We start from the raw sequence: 27,639 nt of genomic DNA on the forward strand, positions 1-27,639 counted from the left end.
CGCTGCGGAGAAGTTACCGGCGCGGCCCGGGGCACCCGCGGCGGGGACCTACCTCCAGCCGCTGTGGCCGCGGCCGACGCTGCCCGCTCAGCCCGGCAGGGCAGGCTCCCCGCTCGCCCGCCCGCCCGCCCGCCCGCTGCTCCGGGAATGCAGCAAACGGAGCCGGAGCCCAGGGGTGGGGAGGGCGGGAGCCGGAGGGGGGGCCGGCCGGGCGCGGGGCTCGGCGGCCGCAGCTCAGCTGCACCCAGGCCGGCTCTCCCGGGCAGCGCGCAGCATCTCAATGAAGCGGCCGGATGCAGACGAACATTCAGGCAGCTCTCAGGAATGAATAGCCGCCTTTGATTTGGGAGCTGAAGTAAATGCCAGCTCCCAGCCCGGGCTTTAAAAACAGTGGCGCGTTGGTGCCAGAGGAATGCACGGCTCCGGGTGTTGGTGCAAGACAGACTTTTGATGACTCACTGCAATGCAAACAAAGATGGCAGAAATACTGTACTGTACGTGGAGAAATGCTTGGTGGTGCCACGCAACCGAGACAGCCTGGAAATTTATAGTGCAGTTTTGCATATGAATTACCCAGTAAACTGCTTCCCTGCCATCCAGGACAGCCCCAGTGTCAAAGCATTTAAACTATTCCAAACAGTCTGCAGGGCTGGCACAGCAGAGGCTTAACTCTTCCAGGGCAGGCTGGTGGCTGGGTGAGGGGCTGGACAGGGGCTGGGGGCCAGGGACTAGGGGGCAGCTGGGCAAGGAAGCAGGGTAGGCTTGGTGGTGGGTGAAAGAACAGTAGGGGGCTGAGGAGAGGCACAGACAGGGAATGCAGGGGCCCCCTCTCCTTGGGACCTCAGCGCCTCTTCCCTGTGTGGCCATTGGGTCCCAGAGCAGCGCCCAGCCAGTCCTGCCCCAGAACCCTCCTGGCCCCACTCTTCTCCTTACTGCCTGGCCCTTTAAGGACAACTTTGTGGCCAGGGAGTCCTGCTCCTGCCCGCAGTGGTGGTGGGCACCTGCTCCTCTGCACACTGGGCTGTGGCTACAGGGTCTCCCTGCAGACCCAGTGGTGAGGTTCGGCTGTGCCTCCCTGCCAGTCTCTCTGGGGAAGGGCAGCCACGCAGCGCTAGTGCAAGAGGCGCACCTCCTTTCTGGCTCACAACACTTGCTAGATCAAGGACCCTGGGGCACACCACTGGACAGCCACCGGGGTTACCTGCCTGCCACCAGCAGTGTCCCCAGCAAGAACATATTCTACCAGCAAGAAGAGAGTGGAGTGGGCGGTGGCAAGGTCTGCTCCAGTCCAGCCCAAGATTCTGCCACCTGCCACCATCACCCTCGCAATGAGAAGCAGGGGGAGGCCTGGTGGAGGCAGCCATACCACTGGGCCCCTCACTCCCAGTGTCCCCTCCAAGCCATCCCAAGATGCAAGAAAGAGCCATCTGGCACCTCCCTATTTACACACTGTGGGCTCTGCTTCTCAACACCAGACATAAAAACGGGAGGAGGACATCCAGGTGTGGAAGTCGCCCAGCTGGCCATGCAGAGGGCCCTCTGGGGTGGCTTTGCCTCCTACAGAGATCAGTGACAACTCTCAGTGTGACTATGACAGGCACTGGGATGTTTTCGAATCAGCTGCTGAGTGTGAAGAGCTGGGCTCATGGGACAGGGAGGCCCAGGGCTCAGTCCTGTCCCCTTGAGGCCACACCCTCCACCCTCAGGTTGCATACTGCTTCCTCCAGGAAGTCTGTCAGGTACCTACCTCAGGTGCTCCACAGGGCAGGGCTAGGTAGGCAGCTGATTGTTGGGCACTGCTGGAAGGAGACTGCTACCCAGCAACACACGGCATGAAGGGAAGAGCCCCAAAGGCACCCTTCACAGGGACGTGGGCACCCTTGCCAGGGCTTCCAAGTAAGCCACTGGCTTCTGTGCCGGCACCCTCAGCCCAGGGCAGGGAGGCAGGGCCACCTGAGCCAGGAGGGTGGCCCAACCTGGTCATAGGTAGCCAGAGGCCAGCGCCCTGCACAGTGGCCCCAGAGGGTCCTGACGACTCTGGGTCAAACCAACCAGCAGCCAGGTCTAAACAGCAGGGAACAGAGCATGCTCCTGGGGACTGTCCCTTCCTAAGAGCAGGCCCTCGTCTGTCATTCAGGTTGAAAGCCCAGGTCCTGCTGGCACCAGGTCCAGTGTACTTCCATGACTTTCAGGTGCCAATTATGAACCTGGTTCAGGGTGGACATTGGGACAACTACTGAGGACAAAAAGACAATATTTGTAAAGCCTTCGGCTTGACCCCACATAGTAGGAGCTAGCAGTGCCCAGGACTTGCCATGACCTGGGCATGTGGGCACCTGCGTCCACAGCTCAGGGCCTGAGCCAGGGAAGGGCCCATTATGCTCCCACAAAATGACGAGGCCAACTCATCCCTGGTGATTGAGGACAACTGGCATAGTGCTGCCCTGTCCTCAGGCCACCTGTCCTGGCAAGGCTGCTGCCCACACCTGGCCTGGGAGAACCGGACAGGAGCTGGTTTTAGGTTGCTTTCTTAGAAGCCTTGGCTGGGGCAAGAACAAAGCTGAACTTTAGGAGAAAAGAATAAAATGAAGGCTTGGCGGACATTCCCGGGGCCTGAAAGCAGGACAAGCCAAGCGCTGACCCTGGAGCTGTCGCCAGAGAGGAGAGGGCCTCTGTCTAAGCTGGCCATGGGCTGCAGCACAGCTGCCCAGGGGAGGGGCTGGGCCTGGCTCCCGGGGCACAGTGGTGGTCAGTATGCCCTGTGACCTCACCCTTTTGACTCGGTTTCCCCACCCCTCTGCTTCCCAGGCGAGGCACCGTGTCCCTTCCCCCTGCATGCCCTTTGCTCACAGACATTTCTGAAGAGCTGGGCAGAAAGTGCACTCAGCCACTTCCCCAGCAGGGTGCCTTTCAGAATGGAACTCACTTTGGGAAACCCAAAGGCCAGGTCCAAGCCCCACTACTGAGCCTGCCCTGTGCCCTCACCCCCCAGGGACACACATAGAAGGCTCCTCTGGGCCCACAGACCCCTCCCAGAATGAGAAAAGATGGGTAGCAGGAGGGGAGGGGGTTTTCTTCTCTGCAGACAACTCCCCAGAGGAGGCTGGGATCTGGGAGCCCCCAAGGTAGCGCAACCCCCAGGAGGACACAGAAAGCCCAGGGAGGATGGCAGGTGGCGGTACAGGAGCGAGAGTTGGACACAGGGGACCAGTCAGTGCAATCTGGCAGGAGGGACACCCCTGCCAGAGCTGAGTCCCAGGCAGGACTCAAATGAGGACACCAAGTCCCAGGAGGGGGCCAGGCCAAGGGCGGCCCCCTGGGACTCCAGGTGCATCTGGGGACACATGCTCCAGTAGACACAAGACCACCCGAGCACACCTCCAAGGCCAGAGAGTGGGGACTGGGACAGTGGCCAACAAGGAGAGCCGCCTTTCTGGAGGGAAGTGCACTTGGCTGCTGCAGGACCACCACCAGCAAGGGGAAGGGAAGCGAGATGCATTACATTAAATTATTTTGCAGGATTTAATTTTACCAATAGTAAGAGGTTCCGGACCTCAGCAGACATGTAGGAGGGAGCGGGAGACACTGTGAGCATTCTGGGGAGAAAAGGGAGCCCCTGCCCCGTCTTCTCCAGTTGGAGACCCCTCCCCAGGAAGCCCCATGCACCTCAGTCAGGGCCCCTCCCCGGTCCCGCCTCTGCTGCCAGGCAGAAGACGGCCCGGCAGCAAATAACGAAGGCTCCTGCAAGGCCAGTCCAGGTGCTTGCAGGGTGTGAGGCAGCCACCCCAGGGCAGCCACAATTAGGTCCACCACAGCAATGCCCCAGCCAGTCAGCAAGTACACGGGATGCAAGGCACAGCTGGTTGGGGCTCCCCAGGGACGGTGCCAGCATGGGCTCTGGGGGTAGGTCTCATGTTCCAACCCCACTTAACTAGGGGACAACAGAACAAGCAGGGCCCCGGGTTCACCCTTCCAGGTCCAGCCTGCTGGCTGGGGCCTGCCCTGATCCCGGAGGAGCTGGGTGAGGCACCAGGTTTGGCTGTAGGTTTGCATTAAACTTTTAAGACACCGCGAGGCAGAGCTGGCTGCCCAGGCCTCACTGCTAATGGAATTGCCAACGGCCCACGACTCAGGCAAGCAAAGCAAGGGACATGGGGTGGGCTCACAGCCTCCCCACCGTGCCCGGCCAGCCCACCAACTGCACATGCTATTTGTCTGTGCCACCATGTGGCAGAAACAAGGAAACCAAGGCCCAGAAAGGGCAGGCCCCCTGCTGAGGCCTCCAGGCCAAGAGGCACTGGGGTGGGGCAAGCCCTGGCCCAGCCATCATGCCCCTGGCTTCCCACCTCCACACACAGCGTCCAGGGTCTTCAGTCACCCAATGACCAAGAAGGAGGACCTGCCTTGATCAATAGGACTTCTTGGGCAAGTGAGACCCGTGGTTGCCTGAGGGCCCCAGGACTCCATAGCAGAGTCCACCTCAGCCTCTGCATTTGGAGAGAAAAGCAGGCACAGAGGTCTCCCCAGCTTCCAGGTCCTGGGGAGCAGGGGGCCCCAGCCTGCCGAGCTCTGGACTACGCTGCTCCAGCCTGGGAGGGGCTGTACTGCCGGTAAGGAGCCAGGCGGCATGGCAGCGCTGTCTCCCTCCAGCGGTCCCCGGGCAGCCTCCTCCCTGACCACAAGCCTGGACCAGCATCAACCATAAAAGCCGGTTCTAACTGCACTAACAAATGTTTGCCTGGAAAGCTTTTTTCTTTTTTTTTCCTTTTCTTTTATTTTTTTTTCCTCCAGAAGAAGTGCAGCCTGCCAGAAACTGCAAATTTAAAAATTTTCTCATCGATCTTCCCCCTGGGTCTGCACTGGTCTTCAGAAAGGGAGGACACAACTGGCTGGGAGGTGACATGGGCAGGTGTTTTCACCACCCCAGTGCAGGGCCTCCGGACAACACAGCCACCTGCCCCAGCTGGGTGACGCAGGGAAGATCCCAACAGCCCCAGGACAAACGGCACCGGGATCAGGCTGGGGCAACCTCCACGGGCCACGGCATCTCCATCCGAGAACACTCGGTCTCAGGGGTCGGCTGCTGAGGGTCCAGTCTGGGGTCTGTGTGGCCCAGACAAACCCCATGAAACAAGACAAGCAGGCGGCACCTCTGGGCAGCCACACCTCGCCCGAGGCACGTCCACCTGCCAGGACATGGGCCTGCACCCTGCACGGTCCTCTGACTTTCCTGTGGATGGTTGCGGGGGACAAAACAAAACGCAGTGGGACCTGCAGTGGGACCTGCAGTGGGAGGGCAGTGGGCTGGGAACGCAGCAGGAGCCCGCGCCCGTGGCTACCCCCAGCCCTGCCCTCCCAGTCCTGCAGACCAAGGAGCCTGCCTGCCGAGGGGAGCTCCCCAGCCACAGAGCCATTCCAGAAGGTTTCCAAAGAATTAAGCAGTGTTTTGAGAAGAGCCGACATCTCCCTCACCCGTATTTGTAATTTAAATAACATAAGCTTGAAGAGTGTCTCCCCTGGGCACAGTTTAATAACTTAAAAAGCCAGCACCAGCCCCACAGGCACACGGCCCCTCCACCCTCACCTGCTGAAGCAGGTCTCCAGCTCCAGCGGGGACACCGGACAGCAGGGCAGGGGTGACCCAGGTAGAGGACGGCCCAGGAGCTTGCCTTGCTCCCCCTGGGAGGTCCCAGAGCGGCTTGTGACCTTGACCCTCACCACATGGGGGCCAGAAGCCAGATCCCAGGGGCTGCAGGGGGTGGGCAGAGGGAGGTGTCCAGCCAGCGTTGGCCCTGGGTCACCACCATTCCCCACACTTCCCAGCACACCCCTGTTTAATATTCATGGCTCTCCCCATCTGCATATCGTGCCATAAATAGTCAGAGGCGAGGTAAGACACAAAGATCCCTGCATTTCTAATTATGCTTAAAAATCTAATGTAAATCAGACCAACACAGAAGTACTAAATCAGCCACTGGTGGTGGTGGAGGGGGATCGTGCTGAGACAAGGCCACTGCTTAGGAACCACCCCCACCCCGGGCCCCTAGCAAGGTGGCTGCTGGTGACAATGGCCCAGATGAACCAGGCCCGACCCTGAGTACATCAACCTCACCCTTGTTTGGTCCCTGAAGTAGGAGCCCACTAGAGAGCAGAAGGGATGTGGATGTACCTGAAGGCCACCTGCCCACACCCAGGGGGTCCTGGCCGGGCCAAGGCTCCCCTCCTGCCTGGGAGGCAGGCCCTCCCCCACACGAGTACCAGGCCCCAGCTCAGGTGGGGTCCACAGGCAGCTGTGAGGAGGGAGGCTCTCTGGCCACTCCCGGAAATACCCACAGGCCCTAGGCTCCCTCTCTCCAGGATCTGACGCATGGGCAGCAGAGATTTGGAATGCCACTTCTAGGCACTGCTGGCTCTGGGTGAGGAGCCAGGCAGTACTTCTGGGCAGAGTACCAAGCCACTGAAGGCCACAGGTGCTGTGGCAGGTCAGTCTCCCGCCCTGCCCCACTGCACTGCCCTGCAGGGTGGGGGCCCTGCTTAGGCAGGAGGCCTGGTGGCCTGGCTCTGGCCTCTGGCCCTTCCCTCCTGCCTGCGGGGAGATACAATATGAGCACCTTCAGGATGGAAGCCTCCAGGACAGGAACAGGGCCCAGTCAGCATGGCCCCAGCATGTGGAGAGCATGTGGTGCCAACTCGTGGGTGGCAATGAGGCAGATCACAGGGTCCTGAGGACGATGGGTCAGCTGGGGCTACAGGTCACCCAAGCAGAGCTGCCACCCAGTGAGTCCTGGGCCAGGGCCAAGCTGAGACAATAGTCCCAGTGCAGAGCTTATTTCGGGGACGAGGGACACCATCTGAACCCTCAGGCCAGAGTAGCCCAAGGGGCTGGCAGAGCTGAGGCCAGGAACTTGACCAGCTCAGTGTCCTGACACCTACCCAGGCCCAGCCCAAGCAGGGCTCTGAGGGCACTCCAGGTCAACAGTTCACAAGAGCAGGGGACTCGGGGCTGTGTAGGAGGCCACACCCAGACTTGGAGCTGGAAAAAGTTGAGGGGAGCCCAGGGAGGGCAGCCTGCAGGAGTTGGGGGACCTTTTCATTTGGGGAGTGGCTCAGAGACCTTCGGGGCAGGGGCTTGTTGGAGTCTGCTGCATGTTAAAAAGTGGCCCTGTCTCTTCTCCATCAAAACACAGGGGTCCCCAAGCCCAGCAACACACCTGGCCACCCTTGCCAGGGTCTTTAGCTAGACAGCTCCAGACAGAGGGTACAGGTTCTCTGTGTGTGTCCAGCCTCCCCAGCCCTTACTCAGCCTTATCCCATCAGAGTCCCATGGGGAGCGACCTCCCACCCCTCACCCCCTCCCATACAGACCCATCCCACCCAGCCCTGCCACCTCCCTTCCCACGCTGGTCCCAGTCCCTAGGCTGCAGCCAAGACTTCCTGTCCAGAAGTGGGGAGCTACACTTGCCCCCGGGTGTGCTGGGCCGGCCACCCCAGGGGACCTGCAGGAGGCAGGAGTGACACGGGGGTTACCCCACTCACCACTGGAGAGGGAAGCGCAGAGATGCCTGCTGCCCGCATCTGCCCTGGCAATATGCCCAGAACTATTTTTAAGCCCATTTACTAGAAATCCCACAAATTAAAGGAAATACGGATAATGCAGCAAGAATCCTAGGGGCCAAATAAAAGCGGCACATAATCTTTCTCGTGCTCTGGCGTGGGAGTCTCAACCACAAAACCTGAACCTCCCGGAGTGCTCTCCTAACACCCAAGAGTGGCAGGGGGAAGGGCCAGGGCCCAGCCTCCCACCCTGGGACGCCAGGAGCGCCTGGGGCACTGGGCTCCTTAAGCTGGGGCCAGGAAGGCTAGTTACCAACATGAGAAACAAAGTCCACAAACACAGACGTGCAGCTTTCACAGCCTGGCAGGTCCAGCAGCGGACTCACTGCCCCTCCCATGGGCAGGCTCGGGGCTCAGGGGACCCTCCCTGGCTGTGGCTTGGCCTAGCCCTGCTGCAGGAGGGCCATTCCAGCCCCACTGCCTTGGGAAGGGCCAACGGCAGCCACCATTCCATGTGGTGCTCACAGCCAGGCCCCCAGAAAAGGTGCAAGTGACGCTCAGCCCAGGTGGCTGGGGTGAGCAGGCCACCAGGATGGACAGAGCAGCCACAGTGGATGGGGAGGCCTTGTGTGTGGCCCTGGAGAATCAGGCCCAGGCCTGCATCCAAGGCCAGAGACCTCGTCACCAGGGCCAGGACCTGCGAGGACCCTGCCTGCCACCAGGAGCTCACAGCCCCGTCAGGTTTCAGAGATGTAAGGTGGAGTAGAAGGACCAAAGGGCGACGAGGCACTCCTGAGTGAAAGGAATCAAAGACACAGGCGGGGCTCCAAGCCCCTGCAGTTCCTGGGAGCCCTAGAGTCCCTCCATCAGGACACCTCCTGCTGCGTCTGGAAGACTCTGCAACCCAGCCAGCCCTGAAACGTGGGCCTAGGAGGTTGGGGGGAGGAAGGGTCTGCCCAGGAGGACAAACAGGGCTGGGGAGAGTGCTGTGTCCCCTGGCCTAGGCCACTCGTCATGGGGTGGGGACAGGGGCCACTGGTACCATCACATTCTAGGATGGGGCAGACCTTCCCCTTGGGGCTTCAGGAAGAGCATCTCCTGGACAGTGTCCCCTCCCCTGCACGCAAAGAGGCTGAGCCCACCAAACCGCTTCAGGGTCAGCCCTTCTCCCTAGGGAGGCCATGAAGGACCAACCTAGAACTCTGCTGGAGGCAGAGAGAAGGGCTGCAATCTCCTGGAGAAGGGAGAGGGATCCAGGCTGGACGGAACAGAGTGGCCCCTGCAGCACCTGCATCCTGCACCTGCAGGTCTCAACCATCTGGGTCAGAAAGAGGCAGAGCAGAGAGTTCTACCAGGCACGACTCGTCGCAGAACATTTCTACATGGTGATCCAAATCCCTGCAACCTGAAAACACAAGATGCTCAAGCAAGTCAGGCATGGTGGCACTCGCCAGTGGTCCTGCTCCTCAGGAGGCTGAGGAGGGAGTTCACCGGAGCCCAGGACTTTGAGGTCAGTGTGGGTAATACAGGAGACCCTCAAAAACAACAAAACCCCCAAAACAATGCATGTGAACTCCCTCGTCAAGTGCATGAGGCCGCCCGACTTCATGAGACTGGACCCCGAGCTCCAGGGAGAGCAGACGCCGCCTTTGGCCTGGCCACCCCACTCCACTGCAGTGTGAACGTGGGTCGGAGGACCTCGCACCTCCAGGGAGAAGCAGTCCTCAACTTATCTGCAGACCTGGTGCCACCCCCATCAAAATCCCAGCAGACTTCTCTGTAGAAACAGACAGGCTGAGGCGCGATTCCTATGGAGATGCTAGGGATCCAGAATGGCCAAAGACTCACGGAAAGGACAAAGCTGGAGCCTTCACACTTCCTGATGTCACAACTTCCTCTACAGCCAGTGATCAAGACGGCGTGTGCTGATGTAAAAGCAGACTCAGATCAATGGGCTGCAGTGAGTCTATGAATTCACACGTCCCCAGCCAATGGATTGAACAAGGAAGCCGAGTTCATCCAATAGGGAAAGTCTTCAGGACAAGGCACTGGGACCAGAGGGTCTCCACATGCAGAAGAAAGGGGGACCCCCACCAGGCACCAAGATTAACTTAGGACAAACCACAGGTCCAAATGGAATAGCTGAAGCTACAGAGCTCTCAGAAGAAAACAGAGGGTGAGTCTTGACCTTGAGTTAAACATCGGATTCTGAGACTCATCCTCAAAAGCACATGCCACAATAGGGAGGAACAGATAAATCAGACTTCATCAAAATTTAAAAAGGTATCTTGATGGTGTCAAAGGATACCACCAAGAAAGTAAAAAGACATGAAAAACTGGAAGTGGGACTGAGGAGGTAGCTCAGCGGGTAGAGCGCCTGCCTCACATGCACAAGGCCCTGGGTTCGATCCCCAGCACCGCAATAAAAAAAAGGAAGGGAGTATCTGCCAATCACGTTTCTGATGAGGCTTATATCCAGGATGGACAGAGAACTTTGATGGCAATGAAAAGACAGATGACCCCATTTAACACCAAGCAAAGCGTCTGAGAGATCCCCAAAGAACACACAGATTTCCAACATGGACATCTGGAAAACACTGGACATCACCGGGCATCAGGAAGACTAAGGCAAAACCCTGAGGGGGCTCTGGTGGAGTACCTGGCCTACATTCAGGAGGCCCTGACTGCACCCCCAGCACCCCCAAGAAGAGACCCACCCACTGATAGAGTAGATTAAAAAACAAGACCCCGGAGGCTGAGGTGGAGAGCACTTGAGCTCATAAGTTCAAGACCAGCCTGGCCAACAGAGCAAGACCCCATCTTCAAAATAAGGAAGAAAAGAAAAAAGAACAAATGGAAACTTCATCAGAAAAATCCTACACCAGTGCTTCCTCCTTCAGGTGGCAAGGATATGCTGCCCACTCTGACCAAGACAGGGCTGGACCATGTAGCCAGGAGCCAGGCAATGCAAGGGAGTACAGGGCTGCAGCTGTCCCCACCTGCAGGCGACACGGCAGGCCTCCAGGAATCTGCGAACACTTCTACCACTAACTGCAAGTTCATCTCTCAAGGTTAAACTACTGTATTCCTGTGCTAGCAAGAACCAAGATTAAGAATCCAGAGCACACCAAAAAACAAAGAGCAAATACCTCACATAAAGCAGAGTGAACAGGTCTAGGGCTTGTATGTTGTATGTTGTATGTGAACAGACAGAAAACCCCAGAACAGACCCTCACAAACACGCCAAACAGGGACGGAACCCAGCGCCTGGCCACTACCCTAAGCCTTGCCCCAGCCCCCTCCGAGTCTTCTGCAGAGGCAACAGCAAGTCAGGGATGAGACGGCCTGGCCTTGGCAGCATGCAGAGGCAGACAGCAAAGCTCTTGCCTAGACCTCATGCTCCCAATACTGACCAGAAATGGACTCCAGCGCTAAATGTAAAATGTAAAAATACCAAAATGTAAAGCTTTTGCTCAGCAAAAGACCCAGTTAAGAGGATGAAGAGATAGAGCCTGAGAGAAAATAGAGGTAAGCCTCGCATCCTGAAAAGGACTAGTACCCAGCCTACATAAAGAACCTCAAGTCTGACCACGGACACACAGTCCAGTCAGCAAACGAAAGATGACCTTAGGGGGCATTTCACAAGAAAGGACTTACGGGTTAGGTGGTGTGGGCATGCCTCTCATCACAGCGACTTGGGAGGCTGAGGCAGGAGGAGCACAAGTCTGAGGACAGCCTCAGCAACTTAGTGAGACCCTGTCTCGAAATATAATAAAAATGGCTGGGGGTGTGGCTCAGTGGTGGAGCACCCTGGGTTCAATCCCCAGTAATCAAAAAAAGAGAAAGAAAAAGAAAGGCCGTACAGGTGGCAAGTGACAACACTAGCAGGCTGGCAGGCGGGGAATGCAGATGCGAGCCACAGGAAGACGCCACTGCACACCCAGTACCGTGGCTGAAATCAAAGATGGAGTAACAATGCTGTGGGCAAGGGTGCCTCTTCCCTCTCCTTCCCTGCCCCATGCCCTCCTCTGCCCTCTCTTTAAAACATCTTCAGTGAGATAAAACCCACACACCATGAAATTCGCACACAAGGGCCAGTGAAGCTCCGGGCAGGCACAAGCCCTGGGTTCCCCCCAGCCCGCCAGGACAGAAAGCACCAACTCCAGGGTGCTCCCACACCAGGGCAGATGAACCTCCCCTGCAGGGACACACCACCTGCGTCTAGTCTCTCATTCCCTATTACTCTCCACTGCATAATCATGTCCACTAGGTCCAAAAAAAAGGTTGTTATTGTTTTTTTTAAAGAAGTAACTGTGCTGCTTTGTGGTGGGTCAATTTAAAATTTTCAAAATCCTTAATTTAGCATCCCATGTCAATACTAGATCAACAATGAACAAGGTCTAATACCTGGGTGATACGTAAGTGCAGAAGCACACTGGTTAGCAAGCAGGCTTTTAAAACGTACTTTTGTTTATTTTTTATCACAGATGAGACCAACACCTCTCTGGTCACTTACAAGGTACAAAGGTCACCTGTGTAGTGTGTGTGTGCATGCACACGTGTGGTGGACGTGTGTACACGTGACCTATGTGTGACTACGTGTGTGATACACATGTGTGGCACGTGGTGTGTACATGCACGTGTGTGCCGCACGTGTGAGAATTCTGTGTTCTTGCACGGGGCGCCGTGTCCCGCGTGCTCCTGGTGTGCCCGTGCTCAGGCCCCGCTGTGAGACAAGCAGGCGCCACCACCTTCCTTATCCACCCTCACCCTCCTTCCCAGAGAGGTCAGCCGGGTAGTTAAGAGGTTAGGAGGAATGAACCGTGGCCCAGCGGGAGCTGCAGGGGGCTGCAGGAGCTGCCCTGCGCCGGAGCAGCTCGGAGCTGGCTCTGCTCATCAAGCGGGGAAGAGGCGTTTTGTCCTCAAGTGAAGCCAACAGTGGTTACAAACGTGAAAGAGCCTGAGATGAAAGGCTCCGCGGTGAATGGGAAGTCGCAGGCCTGCGGAGCGCTCCGCAGGCCTGGGTTCACAGCAGCCATGAGGAGCGCTGCAGCAGCGCTGGCTTCTGGGCACCTCCGCCCTGATGGCGATGCGTGAGCCGAGCGTGGTCCTTCCGCTCAGACTGAGGACTGATCTGGGGGTTCGAGTGCCTGGAGTGAGGGGCGCAGAGGCTGCTCTTCTCCTGCCCTGAAAGCTGGTCCTGCCACCCCAGAGCTGCTCTGCACCAACCACATCACGAGCTCAAAGTCCTCAGCCAGGCACCGGGCCATGCCTGTGATCCCAGTTACTCCGGAGGCTGAGGCAGGAGGGTTGCAAATCTGAGGCCAGCCTGGGCAACTTGGTGAGGGTTGGGGATGTGCCTTAGTGGTAGAGCACGCCTGGGTTCAGTGCCCAGTACAAAAAAAAAAAAAAAAAAAAAAGTCAAGGTTGGGTTCAGGTTCAGAGTCTTCACTGAAGTATTACTGTTCTGCAAGACTTCAAAATACGTACTGCCCCTTCAATTAACATGCAGGCAAGCTAAAAGCACTTGCAGCTCTTGGCAGAGCAGGACTACCTCCATCAAGTCCCGGTCTCTGATATCCATGCGCCTTCCCCACACCAGAGGAACACTGAGTGGAGAGAGCTGGCCTGTGCCGCTCATCATCCGCCATGCTCCCAGAGGCCCCGCCCACTCAAGTGCTCCACCGCACCAGCTTGGTTGGAGCCCCCCACGAGAGACCCATGCAGAACAGGAGCCCCTTGGGCTGCTGAGCCTCCCAGGTGGGCAGGGGCCCTCAGGGCCATTCATGGGACCAGAGGCTGTGTGCTCCTCCACACCCAAGCTCACTGGGGGGCAGGCAGCTAAGTTAAGTTCGGCCCTCAATGCAGACCTGACTTCCTCCAAGCCTATCCCTGGGAGATGAGCTGAGTCTCTCCTGCTGTCCACAGGCCAGAAAGGGGTGGGAGTGGTGGGTCTCAGAGGGTTGGGTCACAACAGGTGTGGTGACCTGCAACCTCCACACCACACAGGCTGGCACCAGGAGACCACCTCGCTCAGGTCTCAGCAATTCCAGGGACTGCTGACCACAGCCCAGTACCGGCTGGGACGGCTGTCCCATGGACATTTGTTTTTGGAATAAAGGGGAAGAAAAGCCACATCTTTCCCTCTAGACCATCTCTAGTCCTCCATGAAGCCAACTTCACTTTTAAGACTAAATGAAAAGTTCTTTACCCAGCGTCCTGTCCTCCTGAGCACCAGAATTCAGCAACAAACCCTTTCTGGAAGCGTTCAGCTTTGGCAGCCATGTGGCTCTTGGTGGAAATGCTGAGATCCCGTCCTGGTATCACAAGCAGCTGGACAAACTGCTGGCACAGTCGGGACCACATCCAGGGCACCACCGCAGTGGGTGGAGCTCTCCCCCCTGGCACCAGGCCACGGGGTCCACACTGCACTGGAGCCCAGGACATGGCGCCCTCCCAGGAAGCTGGCATTGGCATTGCTGGCTCCCAGCACCCACCTTCCAGCAGACAGGAAGAGCCACACGGGGTGCACAGCCTGAGGGAGGCCGGCTCCCATGCCTGTAGCCTGCTGGTGAACCCTGCAGATGGCTCTCCTGCCTAGGCTCCCACACTTGGGATGGAAAGTTCAATAAGAGCAAAAGCAGTGTCCCTGGAGCAAAGGGCCACTAGTGGAGCTGTCCCTGCTGCCCTGTGTAACAGAACAGACAGACACATGTTCCAAAACTGTGCCCTGAAATCATTTATGAACATGAAGAGTCGTTGCTAAAGAGAGTTATCAGGAATGTGAAAATGGGGCCCAGGACATGGGAGCTGTCCACTTGTGCTGCTGTCCACTGTCACCGCTGGATGGCCCAGCGACTGTCCTTCTCTGATGTTAACCAGGATCAGGCCCCAGATTCTTAGATTTGTGCCCAAAAGATGCAATTGATTTTTGTCCAGTAGCAAAGAGAGGCCAGAGGATCTGATCTTCCCCCTCTAAGAGACACTGAGCAATTTTGTAGCTAGCTGAACACCCCCCTTTGCCGACATTCTTCAACCACCATAAACAGTCAGCTCCTCAGAGGCTCTCAGAGCTGGCTTTCCCACCCACACCATGGAATACTGTCAAGCAAGTAAACAGTCAAATCCTGGTGCACCCTACAGCCTGGGAGAACCCCAAAACACCATGCTATGTGAAAGCAACCGGGCAGCAAGGGCTGGAGGGCAGTCGGCATTCAGCGGGGACGGAGCTTTATTCTGCAAGGTGAGAGCACTGGGGGGACAGCGAGGACGCCACACAGCAACAGGGACGTCCTGGACATGCTGCGCTGGGCACCTGGGGATGGGGAGGGCAGTGCACCACGTGCCATGCTTAACCCCCCAAATAAAAACTTTACCCGGGCCTGTGCGTGAAAGGTCAAAGAGCAAAGCTTCAAGAACACAGAGAGGAAGCGGGCCGCACAGCGGGGAGTGTGTGTACCAGCACCCCGCATGGGGCCCGGGCCAGCCCCAGCACCCACAGGGCTGCACTGCCCTAAGGACCTGACCTGCCTCACTAAGGGCAGGAGCTCCAAACCCCATCATCAAGCCAGCAGAAAGACCCCCGGGGGGAAGGGTCTGTGCATTCAGTGGAGGGCGAGCGGTCAGAGTGAAGAATTCCAAGAGCACCTCCAGGAGGGGCAACAGAGGCCCTGAGGCCAAGAGGCACAGAACACGCACACAGCTGGTGGGGGTCCCCACACACAGACCCCAACCATGAGATCCCTGGCAGTGCCCTGCACCAGACCCAAGTGGGGCCAAGCCAGGCCAGGCAGAGGAGGCAGCAGGCAGCCCCAGCAGAGGGGCCCAACCTCCTGCACCTCCATGAGGCCCAGCAGCAGCAGTACCTCCTCCGAGATGAGCCAGTGCACTTGGAATTCACCAATGGCACACTGAACATGCCAGACTGGGCCTGCCATGTTCTTCGCATCCTGGTACCAGCATGCCAGGTTCCATAAAAACAGACCAGAGTGTCACTTGGCACCCGTGCACTGCTCTGTGGTTCCTCTCCAACACAAGTATGTTCACAATATCCACTTACACGTCATCAAAGGTACGTGACAGGAGATGGAGAATGGAGTCACGAATCAACAGGGAATACTGCCTTGAGCTTCGTTCCAGAGGTGAGCTTCCAAAGGTGCAGCTGGGGGATTGACCTCTCTGGCCACGTGTTTTACCATTCCATTCAGTCCTGCCTCCACACAACCAGTGCACGGTGTTTTTAAACAGTGATAGGGCCAGGTGTGGCTCTATGGGAGAGCAGGTGCCTCGCATAAGGCCCTGGGTTCATCCCCAGCACTGAAAGAAAAGGTTAAAAATACTGGCAGAACAGGTGGGCATGAGGTCTCATCCCAGGGCCCAAGGGTCCCATCTGCCAGAGTCTCCAATACCCTTGCCTGGCCCTGCCTGCCTGCAAACCACTCCCAAACTCCAAACACCTCTGAACCAGAAGCCAGCGTCGGCAAGGGGGACAGGTATGTGTGGGGCGGGTCCCCGGATAATTCACTCTGCTGAGGCGGAAGCTCCTGGCCTCGTTCTTCCATGTGAGCCTTTGATAAGCTCAGGGTGATGCCCCGGCCCCACCTTACAGAGGAGGAAATGGACTCCACCTCACTTGTGGCCCTAGCACTGCACCAGGACCCACAGGTGGGACTCCAGGGAAAGCTCTCCTGGGCCAGCAGACACACCACTGCCAGAGCACAGGACGGTGGGATGCAAGAGGATGGTGGAGGACAGTGGGCCCTGGCTCACAGCTCACAGGATGTGGCCTCTCCTCTCCCAGCAACACCACAGCAGCATGGAGCTCTGGGGTGGCTCAGGCAGGAGCACCTGCCCCACGAGAGCTGACGTCCCCGTCACTGTTGCCGGTGCCACAGACGCCGCACCTCTCCGATTCCCTAACGGTTCCCGTGGGAGCACTGAAGGTAAATATGTTAATTTGACTTCAATCATGACTTTAAAAAAAAGCACACGCTACATTAGTATAGGGCACAGAAAACCACTCAGGTGCGTACCCTGCTCCTGCTGGGGGGCCAGGAGGGGCAGTGTGACACCCAGGGTGGTCATCAGACCCTCTTAAATGGTGACAAGACAGGGGGAAGGAGAGGCACCTGCCCAGATTCCCAACCCCACGAAGGCAGAACTCCCATGGGGTCTGGCTGGCACTGCCACCAGGTGGCCCAATGCAATAGGTGCTGTCCTTTGGCTGGTAGGCAGGGGACACTTCCTCCAAGCACCACATTATAACCACAGGACTCAATGTGCCAGCTCCGCAGATCCAGGCTGCACAGGTGCAGGACGGTCAGGCACCCCACCCTCAGACCAGAAGTCAGAACAGCCTGAAGCAGGGCCACCCTCACCTCCAGTGCAGGGTACAGTGCATGGCCCAGGGAAAATGACACGGAGGCCCAGGGCCACTCAGGTGGGGTGGAAAAGCCACCTGCCCTCGATCATGAGTGGGATGCAGGCCCATGGGCTGCCTGGAGTTGGTGATGCGTCCCCTCCACTGGCCCCGAGCAGCTGCCACCCAGCCCTTCTGTGGAGGTCAGAAGGGCCCTCAGAGCCCTGGAATGGGGCTGTGCATGCAGGTGGGGGTCTCAAGTCCTCCCCATTCTGTAGCTAGGAAGAGGGAAGGTACTAAAATCTCGAAGTTCGTAAGATGCAAGGCCATTGGGGGATGGCAGAAGCCAAGAAAGTCTAATCCAAGCCCGGCACGGTGGCATGAGGCTGTAATCCCTGCAACTCGGCAGGCTGAGGTAGGAGGATCAAAAGTTTGAGGCCAGTCTCAGCCATTTAGCAAGGCTGGGAATGTGGTTCAGTGGTAAAGCACCCTGGAGTTCAATCCCCAGTAACAACAAAAAAAAAAGAGAAAGTCTAAAATCCAGGCGTCCAGGCTCCCAACAGATCCACAGGCTGGGCTGCAGCCACACGCACACACTGGACGAGGCCACTGACTCCGAGCCCCGTCTTGCTGGGAACCATCGGAGCTGCTCCTTATGGCGGGCCACAGAAATGGGGGCCGTACTGGAGAAGTGCAGATGGGCCCCCCCTGGCTGTGGAGGGGCTCCCAAAGCTGGGCTTCTCAGAAGGACCCACTGCCTGAGGCTGAAGCAACCAACAGCTGGACCACAAGGACCCAGGGTGCGGCCAGGCTGCAGCGGTGGTGGTGCTGGAGCTGTGCTGGGCCCTCTCCGGAAGCCTCCCATACCACGTCTGCGCCCACTCCTCTCTGAGCCTGCGCTCCTCACTGCCCCCTGCAGGGCATCCAGAACCCAGTCCAGGCTCCGGGACGTGGGAAGGGCAGCCCACTGCAGTAGGTCTTAGCAAGCCCAGCTGCCTGCCAGTGCACCAGCTCCACCACCCTGCCAGTGGCATGCAGGTCAGCCCTCGGTGGACACTATGTGTGCTCTTATCTGGACGGTGCGGGGGAATCAGATAGGTGTCCCAGGAAAGACGGACCTGAGAGTCACACTAGGATCCCAGTAGAGGCACAAGGAGAGCTGGAGAGAAACCGCAGGTTCGAGCAATCCCCCTGCCTCTGTAGCTGGAACTTCAAGCCCAGACCACCCTGCCCAGCTGTGACCTCACTGAAAACCAGGGTCTTTGCAGATGTAACCAACCAAGTTAAGCTGAGCTCTGAGACAGAGGGTGGGCCCCAACTCCAGTGGTTGGCATCCTGCAACGAGTTCCCCACAGATGAAGGAGACCAAGTCCCAACCCCAGGAAAAGGGGTGCCTATTCCTGGGGCATCCCAGCCTAACTTTCTAAAACCCTCAGAAGCAATTCTTGGAAGCAGCCAGGACCCTTGGGGTCTCCCGAGCAGCAAAGGCAGCTGCCAGTCTTCCCACCCTCTTAGGAGGCTCTGTGCCAGGCAGCAGGAGAGAGCAGCACCTCTGAACACCCCATGGCTTCCGAGCAGGACCTCTGTGGGCTTCCCGCTTCCCTGAGTCTTGAGGAATCTGATGAGTGGCCCAGAGCTAAACTCCAGGGCAGCCCCCCAGGACCTGAGGGGCCACCAGCTTCAGTCTTCCACACTGCTGGCCAGCTGCATGGGTATGAAAGAGCTGGGGGGCCATGGGCCTGCCAACACTCACCAGGCACATGGGAGGAACAACCTGCCCCTCGCCAACACCACATGCTTGGGCAGGTGAGGCTGCCTGATGGTCTGGATGGCACCAACCTGGCTCTGTGGTACTGGGACCAGACTGGGCTTCCCCACAGTCCAGGCTGGGTAGGCCCCATGGATATCACATCCTCTGGGCCTCCCCTCCAGCCACATGCCTGGAAGTCGTGGCCATGGTCTGTGCTACACTGCCCAGCCCTGAGCTGCTGTGCTGCCCACAGCTCTATTGCGACCTACACACTACTGGTTTCCAGGCCACTTCAAGTAACACAGACTCACATTAACTGGGTTATGATAATGAACACAATCCCCGCCTCTCCTGTCTCAAAACTCCTCAAAGTGGGCAGCGCCTTCTCCCACCCACAACCCCAGCTGGGTTCCTGCAAAGTTCCCACCTGACTGCCCACCCTGCACTGCCCACCACACCCTGGCAGGGCTTGGCAGAGCGGCCCCCATTTCCCATGCTGGCTGCAGCAGAGCAATGGCCAACAGCCGTCCAGGCACTAAAGTTTTGTCCCGCTCCATGCTAGGTTGAAAAGTGTCCCCAGAACTTCCCATCTACCCAGACCCTGCAAATATAATCTTATCTGGAAACAGGGTCTTCACAGGTATCTTCAGTTGGGGATCTTGAGATGGGATCCTCCTGCATCAAGGGTGGGTCCCAGATCCAGCAACAGGTCTCCTCATAGGAGAGGGACTGGCTGGGGTGTAGCCCAGTGGTAGGTGCTGAGCACACGCTGGGTCCAGCCCCAGCACTGAGGGGGAAAAGGAAGAGGGGAATTTGGAAAGAGCCACAGGGGGAGGCCCATGACCACAGGCAGAGGCTATAGCAAGGCTGCCTGGGCCCCGGAACCTGGTAACCTGGGAGCGGTCCCTCCAGAGGACCAGGCCCTATGGACACCTAGATGCTGGACTTCTGGCCTCCAGGACTGGAGAGACTTCTACTTGTTTAGGGCAGTCCCAGGAGACTCATGGTCTGCCCTGCAGGGCTCTCAGCCCTACGTACCCCAGGTGCTCACAAGGTCTCGGCTCTTCCATGGGCCAGGTGCACACAGGCCACTCCACCAAACTCCACAGCAAGCAGACCCCATGGGGACCCCCAGGGCAGTCACCAGAAGTTGGGGGACACAAGCCACAGCATGAGAGTTTAGCAGGAAAGTCACATCCAGTCAAGTTGCAGCAAGAAAAGCAGGTTGGTACCCCCTCAGGGGAGGACACAGCCACTGTGCCCAGAGCCGACTGTGAATCAGCCCCAGCCAATGACCCTGCTGACCAGAAAGCGGTCAGAGCTCATGGTTTGCTTTCCTACTTCACAGGTGGAAAAACTGAGGTCCAGGGTCCCAAGCAGTAGGGCCAGGCCTTGAAGAGGACCATGGCTCTGCAGGCACACCCACCGGCTGAGGACAGTCCTGGACAGCACAGCAGGATCCACGTCAAGGCCCCATCAGCTCCAGCTGCCCCAAGAGCCCCAGAGAGACAAGTCCTTTCCCTTCCCCCTGCCCAGGGGCTGCAGCATCCCAGGCAGGTCCCTGTTGTCCAGGCCCTGGCCACAGCCTGGGGGACTATTTGGCTTTCATTTCTGAGAACCCACAAACAGGTCCTCCTGCTACAGAGTCGGGGCCTTTGTGACCTAAACTTGTTACAGTGGGACACAGCCTTTGGAAGTGACCTGCAGGTGGGTAGACTGCGCCACCATCAGGACCGACCGGAAGGGCTGATGTGGGGGAACAAACCCGCCACCTTCAGATCCTGCCCACCAAAGGAGCGTCCCTCCCCAGACCCAAGCCACAGCCCGCTCTTTCCCTGTGGTCAGTGGAATAAGCACTGCACCCAGCCAGGCTGTGTGTGGCCAAGTGCCTTCCTCAGGGACTGCCAAGCACTTGGGGCTCGAGTAACCAGGTCCAGTTACACTCACAGCCACCATAACTACAGGCACAACTGCCATCCCTCATCACAGCTGGCATGCCAGCAGGCATCGTGGTCCCGGTCACTGGGACAGGGAGGTAGCAGCCTCAGACGGCGTTCAGCACGTGAGGTTTGTGACCAGGCCCTGAGGACACAGGCTCCCCTGCTCCCCTGGCCTCTGTGGGCCTACCCTGCCTGCTTCCCCAGGTTCTGGGATCCTTGCCACAGAAGAGGGCCCAGGCCTGGGAGCTGAGGACGGTGGGGAGAAAGGAGGACCCTGGAGGTCCACAGCCCCCAGGAGCCAGCCTGGGCCCGCATCCCGAGGATTCCCAAGCCGGCGGGCAATTTGCATAATATTCTGCGCAAGTTAATATCAGACTCTGATAATGATCTCGGCATCGAGAAGCTGAGGCGCTGTTACAACACTAAGTAATCATATTTTAAATTATGTTTCCCTTTATAGAAAGGTGTTGCAAAAACACGCAGACGTGAAATCTGTCTGTTGCAGCCCACTGCCAGCCACCTGACCAGCTCCAGGCGCCCCCCGCTCCTGTCTGCAGCACGTACGGGCCGGGGAGGCGGCCATAGCCCCCTCCTGGGCCCCACCCAGGTCTGAGTGGCCCCTCACTCTGCAGGGCCAGCAGCCTCAGAGCCCTGAAGTGCCAAGGGCCAGGGAAGGAGACAGGGGACACCCCCACCATCGCCCTCAGCCTCATCCCCATGCTGGAAACCCCAGTGCCCACCAAGGACTGATGACCAGGATTCAGGTGTGGGACATGGGGTCCTGGGAACTCCCAGCCCTTAGGCTCAGCTCCCCTCACCCAGCACACAGTACCCTGCAGTGCCTCTGGCCTCCGCCCCAGGTCTTCTAGGTGCCCTGAGCTCTCCGATCCTGCATAAGCCCACCTAAGTGCACATCTTAGAGCCAAGGGGCCCGCAGGGGCCTGCCCCTCAGACCAGGCAGCTCCCCCAGTGTCCATTGCCCGCTTCCTCCTCGAGGGGCCAGTCCCACCACTCAACCTCTATTTTCTTAAAAGCTTTTTTTCCTTTTTCATTAAAAAAAAAAAAAAAAAAAAAAAAATCCAATTATAGCACAAATCTCTCAGCAGGGGTCAGTGTGGAATAAGAATAGCCAAAGTTAAACGGTCAGGACACAGGCAAGATTAATGCCTGAAGGGCTTCAAAAGTTGTATGATGCAGATTTCATTAACATTTTAATTGTAATGTATCTTTTTAATCTTCTCTTACCCTAATGGCTTTATATAAAAAAAAAAAAAGGAAGAAAAAACTGCTGACAACAACAAAAAGTATCAATAGACAAAATTTAACAAAGACGCTTAGCAGAGCAGTGGAAACCAGATTAAAGGAGCAAAACTGTGCTAACATTGTGAGCTTTAAGAGCAGGAGAGTCAGGAATGCAGCAGAGGTGGCTGTCTTCCCTTCTTGGCACAGAGAATCAGGAAGGAGAAGGCCAAGGACAAACCCCAGGGGCAGATGCCGGTCCTCAGTGAGAGTGACTAGAGGGACCAGGCACACCGGGACCACACCCCTCTGTGCAGACCAGAGACGATGTGGGCCCACCTCCTCCAAAGACAACCTGCAGTCTTAGAGGCCTGCCTGGTCTCCAACTCCAGGCAGTGGCAAGGGATGGAGTGAGGAGACACTTCCAGAAACACCAGACACCAGGACAGAAGACCTCCCTCCCCCAAGGTGCAGGGGAGAGGGGACATCCCAGGTGTCACCATAATGGGAGCAACACTAGAACTGTGTGGGACCACAGCCCGGCTGCTGGCGAGCCTCCCAGCTCGATGCTCTTCAGGCATGGGCCCTTGATGCCTGGTCAGGGACCCAGATGGCTCGGGTCAATGGCCATATTCCTGCCTTCGACTGTCAAAAATAGGGGCTTCCAGAGTGTGCTTGGCCCTGATGACAGGGGGCCCAGGAGATTTTTATTTTCAGTCAACAACATTCCTCGAAGCCTGATGGCTGAAGAAAGTGCTTTGCCGCAGATCCAGCTGCCCTTCAGACTGCCGCCTCCCCTGGGTCTTACCCAGGAAGCCACCCACCCCAGGGCCAGGCTGCCAGGCCTGGAGACCGCCCTGCGGAGCGCTCACTGCTCACCCCAGTGACTATATATGGGCACTTTCAGGCCCCTTTGTTCCCCGCCCAGACCCTGCATGCTTCCCAGGCACAGAGGCAGGCGCTGGGCGGGCCTGGAGCTGGCAGCCCATCCATGGCCATGTGCCCTCCTGGATGCCAGGGCCCGGTGCAGAGGGGGAGGGACAAGATTCCTTAGAGAGACCCAAGCCAGCCTGTTCCCCTGGGGCCTGAAAACAAGGCCTGGAGAAAGTGCCTAGGGTCCTCTCAGGGGACTGGCCCAGCCTCCCCTTAAAGGGCCAGGAGCTGCTCAGTGGGTGGGGCTATGCTAGGCCACCAGCCGCAAGGAGGCAAGGCCTGCTCACCTACAACCCAATGTGGATGCTCCTCAGTAGCAGACTGGGGCCCAGGGAGGGTGGGTCACTCACCCAAGCTCGCACAGTCTGGGTGGCCTGACCCTTGGGCCCAGGCTCGGCAGGTAGACCCCTGGTCCCATTCCTCCCCTGCTCAGGCCAGGCCCAGGCTGAGCACCTGTCCAGGCAGTGGGGAAGGCTGGCCGCCAAGTTCATGCCCCAGGAATTCCATGTTCACAGATGCAGGCACCTGTGTCAGCCCACTGGCCTGGTGAGAGCCCAGCAATCAGGGCAGCTTCCAAGACCCACACCCCAACCATGAAGGCAAAAGGCACAGCTGGGGCTGCTGCTCAGGCTCCCAGCAAATGAGCGACTGCAGGTGACACCAGGGAGCCCCAGCCAGCTGGGAGGCATATTTTGCAAATGACCTCATCTAGAGCCAGGCCTGGCGAGAGGGAGAATTTGCTAAAAAATAAACAGGTCCACAGGAGCCCTGGCCCAGGGCAGGGGAGCCATGGCCCTGGGCCAGTTCATCTCGCACCTCAGGGAGCAGTGGGGGTGTCCAGAAAAGCTGGGCAGAAGAGGAATGAAGTGGGAGGACAGGGACCCCAGGGGGAATCCAACACCTGCCCGTGGAGGGCCCCAGCAGGGAGGCCAGCCCCACGCAGGCGATACCACTTCCCAGCCATCACGAACCCCCAAAACGGGGCTGGCTACAGGCACTTACCAGGGACAGCTCAGGGACCACCGTCTAGACAGACAGGGGCTGGCAGCACTGACCCCTCCTTGGGGAGACACCCCACCCCAGTGGCACTGCCATAACAGAGCAGGTCTGGAAGTCCATCCTGGGTTCCCTCAGCCCAGGGCACACCTTGGGGAGAAGGCCATGGGAGCCAACAGAAGGTGGTCCACCTCAACCTGAGAGCCCAGCCACGTGAGGCCAGTCTGGACCACAGACACTGGCACCAAGGCAGGGGCGGGCAGCCAGGGTAATACTCTAAGGGACCTCCGTTTACACTGGGGTCTGCAGGAGATGAGGGGCTGCAGTCTGCGCCCTGGTGCACAGTCAAAGGACCCAGCAAACATTCAGCACCCTGCTCCAGATAGCTTCAGAAGCCTGGCTGTTCATTCTGCCCCAAGAAGACCTCATGCCCACCACACAGAGAATGGCCAGGAAGCCACCAGGCTTGGGGAGCAGAGCCCAGGAGAGAGGGACTGAGATGAAGGGGAAGCAGGCTGGGGCAGGTGGGACTCCATGCCCTGTGCATTTTAGGATCAATGAGATGGAGGCACAGACCTGAAGAAGGGACTCCTAACGAATCCCCAAGTATGTACCCTGTCAAGGACAACACCACAGTTAAGTTCTGTCCCATGAGTACTGAGCCCCTGGTCCGGGACCACAGCGGGCCCCTGAGATCATACCTCCCCTGCCTACGATCCTACACAGGCATGCAGGACCCGGAGGCAAAGCGCAGCACTTCGAATCACTATTACAGGAACAACGCAGGCTTGTTGGAAACCACATTTGACAGACTTTGTCAAAAGTCAGCCACAAGCTCCCCTCCCAGGGATGGCCACTCCGAGTATCCTGCACATCCCCCAGCAGTCCCTGATACAGATCTGGGCTTGTCCCCGCAGTCCAGGGGCAGCCCACAGTCCCACCGCGATGGCACTCTTGGAAAGCTCTTCCCAACCCTGTAGGTGGCTGTGAGCTTACGGAACCTGTGCAGCACCCATACGTACTACAGTGGACAGTCTTTCACGGCCCACGTCCAGCACCCGCCTGCCCTGGGCGTGACCACTGAGAAAAGATCCCTGGCCACTGAGAGGTGACAAGTGATATCTTGTTCTACTTTCTGTGCTAATTCCAACCAGCTGGCTGAAAGACCAGGGGGCCACTGCTTTGGGTCTCACCTCTTCTAGTTCCTTCACTTGGGCTCTAGCCGAGGTGCACCCAACAGTGGAATGACCTGCAGAGATGCCAGCGGGCCTCCTAGAAGAAATGGGCAGTGAAGGGAACCTACATGACCAGAGAGGGGGCTCTGTGGCTTAGGAAGAAGACGGCAGGAGGCGAGGGCTGGCGGCCTGGCCCGAGCCGCGCAGGCCTGGTGTCCTTATCTGTAAAGTGGGCACCGCAGCCCCCCACTCCCTTGAGGGGCTTACAGGCTGTGCAGAGAATACAGCACCCCAGCAGGAGGGCCTACTGTCATCATCTGGCCAAAGGAGGACGGGAGGGAGCCAGGGTGAGGAGCCCACAAGAGGAAGAGAGGAGGGGGCAGAAAGGTGTCCAGACCAGACCAGGAGGCAGGGGACCCGGGGCTGCACGGGGGCTCCTGGGACACAGATGTGCACACAAGGGGATCAGAAAGTCTGCCTTTACAGGACGGCGGGCCCAGGGAAGGCCAGGAGGGAGGTGGCCTGGGGCCTACCCCAACCAGGGCAGGGAGGACAGACTTAGTCAAAACACTCACTCTGCAGGCCATAATGCCACTAGAAAGAGGGCCAGCCACCACCTGCAAAACGTCTCCAATTCCAAGGCCCCAGGAGGGGCAGGAGGAGTACGGGACAGTGAGATGGCCTGTGAGGCCAGCTCCAGGGAACAGGACCTCAGAGCCCAAGGACCGGCAGGTTTAAGTGGCACCAGAACCAGTGCACGAGCAATCACCAGCCCAAGACCAACCGCTCATAGCCTGGAGGGGACTGGGAGGTGACCTCTGGCCTGCCGACCCCCAGGTCTTCAGGAGAAGCAGGACACGAAGCAGGCAGCCCAGGAGTGGTGCCCCTGAAACCTCTGAGTTTCCTGGAAAGGGCGTGGGTCCCGAGGCCTCAACTCCGCAGGCACAGGACCCGCAGGAGCCCCCTCCCACTGCAGCCCACCCTGGGTGGCGTCTGCACCCAGAGGAACAGAGAAGGGGTTGCACCTGGACCCGGAGGGAGGGGCGCGCGGGACGGCGAGGCGCAGACTCCTGGCCGCCCGCCTCCGGCCCGGCTGGGGAGGGGTGTGTCCCCTCCGCCCTGGCCCGGGGCCAATCATGCCCGGGGCTTCCCTGCTGCGGGGGGCCGGGCTCGGTCAGTTCGGTCCCGGGCAGGCCGAGGGTCTCCAGCGGCCAGAGGAACCCCGCGGGAGGGGAAGACCCCTGGGCGCCCCGGCGCCCGGGGCTGGGGTCTGCCCGGAACGCGCGGCCCGGAGTTCCGGCCGCGGCCCGGCGCGGGGTCCGGCTTCTCCGCTAGGGGCCCGCGCCCGGCTCCTGCGCGGACGCCGCGGGCCGCGCCGAACTCGGCCGCACCCCGCGGCGACGGCGGGCGGGCACTGCGGCAGGGCGGCCGGGCGCGCCAAGTTGGGCGCCCGCGCCCCGGAGTTTGCGGGAAGTGCGGGCGGGGCGGCGGGACGACCCGCCGGCGGCGTAACAGCGCGGCGCGCGCCAAGTTGGCCGTACCTGCGGGCGCCCGGCCCGGTCCGGCCTGGGCAGCTGCGGCGCGCCGCCCGCGGCAGGAAGTGCTCCGGCGTCCCCGCGCTCCGGCGCCCGCGGACTTTCTCCGACCTCGCCCAGCACCGGCGGCCGCACCGCGGCGGGGGCGGGGCAGCGCGGGGGAGGCGCCCGCGGGCCGTTTAAAGGGACAGCGCGCCGGCCCGCCGCGCGCGCGCACTCGCCGCCAGGTGGGCGCCCGGGGGAGCCCGGGGTCCCCACAAGCGCGAGGGGATCCCGAGCGGGAGAGTCGGGCGTCGGCCTTCCGGAGTGCCAGGCGTCCGACTCGGCGCCGGGCACCGGGCGGGGGCGGGACGCGACAGCGTCCAGCCACAGCGCCGAGGGCCGGGCGCGGCGGCCGGTTAGGACAAGGACCTGGGGTGCCCCCACCCCGGCCCTGGAGCGCCCCCACCCTGCGGCGGCTGCGTTTGCTCCCGCCTCGGGTTGCGGGCGAAAAGACCCTCAGGCTGGCTGTGGAAGGCGTGGTGCGCAAGCAACCTTGGGCGACCGCCACGGGGCGCCCGCCGGCGCCTCCTGGCCAGTGGCCGCGGAACTGCCTGCTGCGTGGACGCGGCCTGGGCTGCATTCAGGCCCGGTGTGATCCAGGCATGTTAACGGCCACTGTCCCATCTCCTCCTTTGGCCCAGGGCCATGCTTTTATGGACAGAGGTCCAGTTTTAAAACAAGTGCACAGAAACTTTCCGACACACACCTGAAAGCACCCGGAAACCCCTTGCACTTGCCCCTCCCAACCTGGGGCCTGAGGTCAGGACAGGCTGCTGTGGTCCTCAGGAGCCAGAGCCATCCTTGATCCAGCACCCACACAGGGGTTCTTACAGAAGTGGGGTGGTACCATGACAGAGGTCATGAGAAAGGTTACTGGGAAGAGGGGCTAAGTAAAGAACAAGCTGCCCCACCAGCCTCCAGGGCAGTTCTGAGCAGAGACCTGGGGCTAGAGCCCTCCTGACACAGTTAGCCAAGGTTATTCCCAGGACAAAGGAGCAGAAGCTTGGCCCAATATCCCTGACCCCAACCTCAAGTTGCACTTCTAGAACACAGCTTCCCCCCAGAACCGCAGAACTTGGACTGGAACTGGGCCCTAGGTCCCACCCCCAGCCCAGCC

The 27,639-nt window shown here is 59.1% G+C and overlaps 1 protein-coding gene across 2 annotated transcripts in view; it reads right to left on the reverse strand.

Moving 5' to 3' along the window:
* NACC2 (NACC family member 2) overlaps positions 1 to 26,624 on the reverse strand; it is a 56,616-nt gene extending 29,992 nt beyond the window's left edge. The window contains exon 1 of one of the 2 annotated variants that reach the window (XM_079112534.1): positions 26,487 to 26,624. The gene's annotated coding sequence lies outside the window, so the exon portion shown is untranslated. Of the gene's footprint in view, positions 1 to 52; positions 1,030 to 26,486 lie in introns of those variants that run through there. The other variant, XM_079112535.1, reaches the window with a different exon arrangement.
* Between the last annotated feature and the right edge of the window lie 1,015 nt (positions 26,625 to 27,639).

This window comes from Sciurus vulgaris (assembly GCF_902686455.1).
Source record: "Sciurus vulgaris genome assembly, chromosome: 15".
NCBI lineage: Eukaryota > Metazoa > Chordata > Mammalia > Rodentia > Sciuridae > Sciurus > Sciurus vulgaris.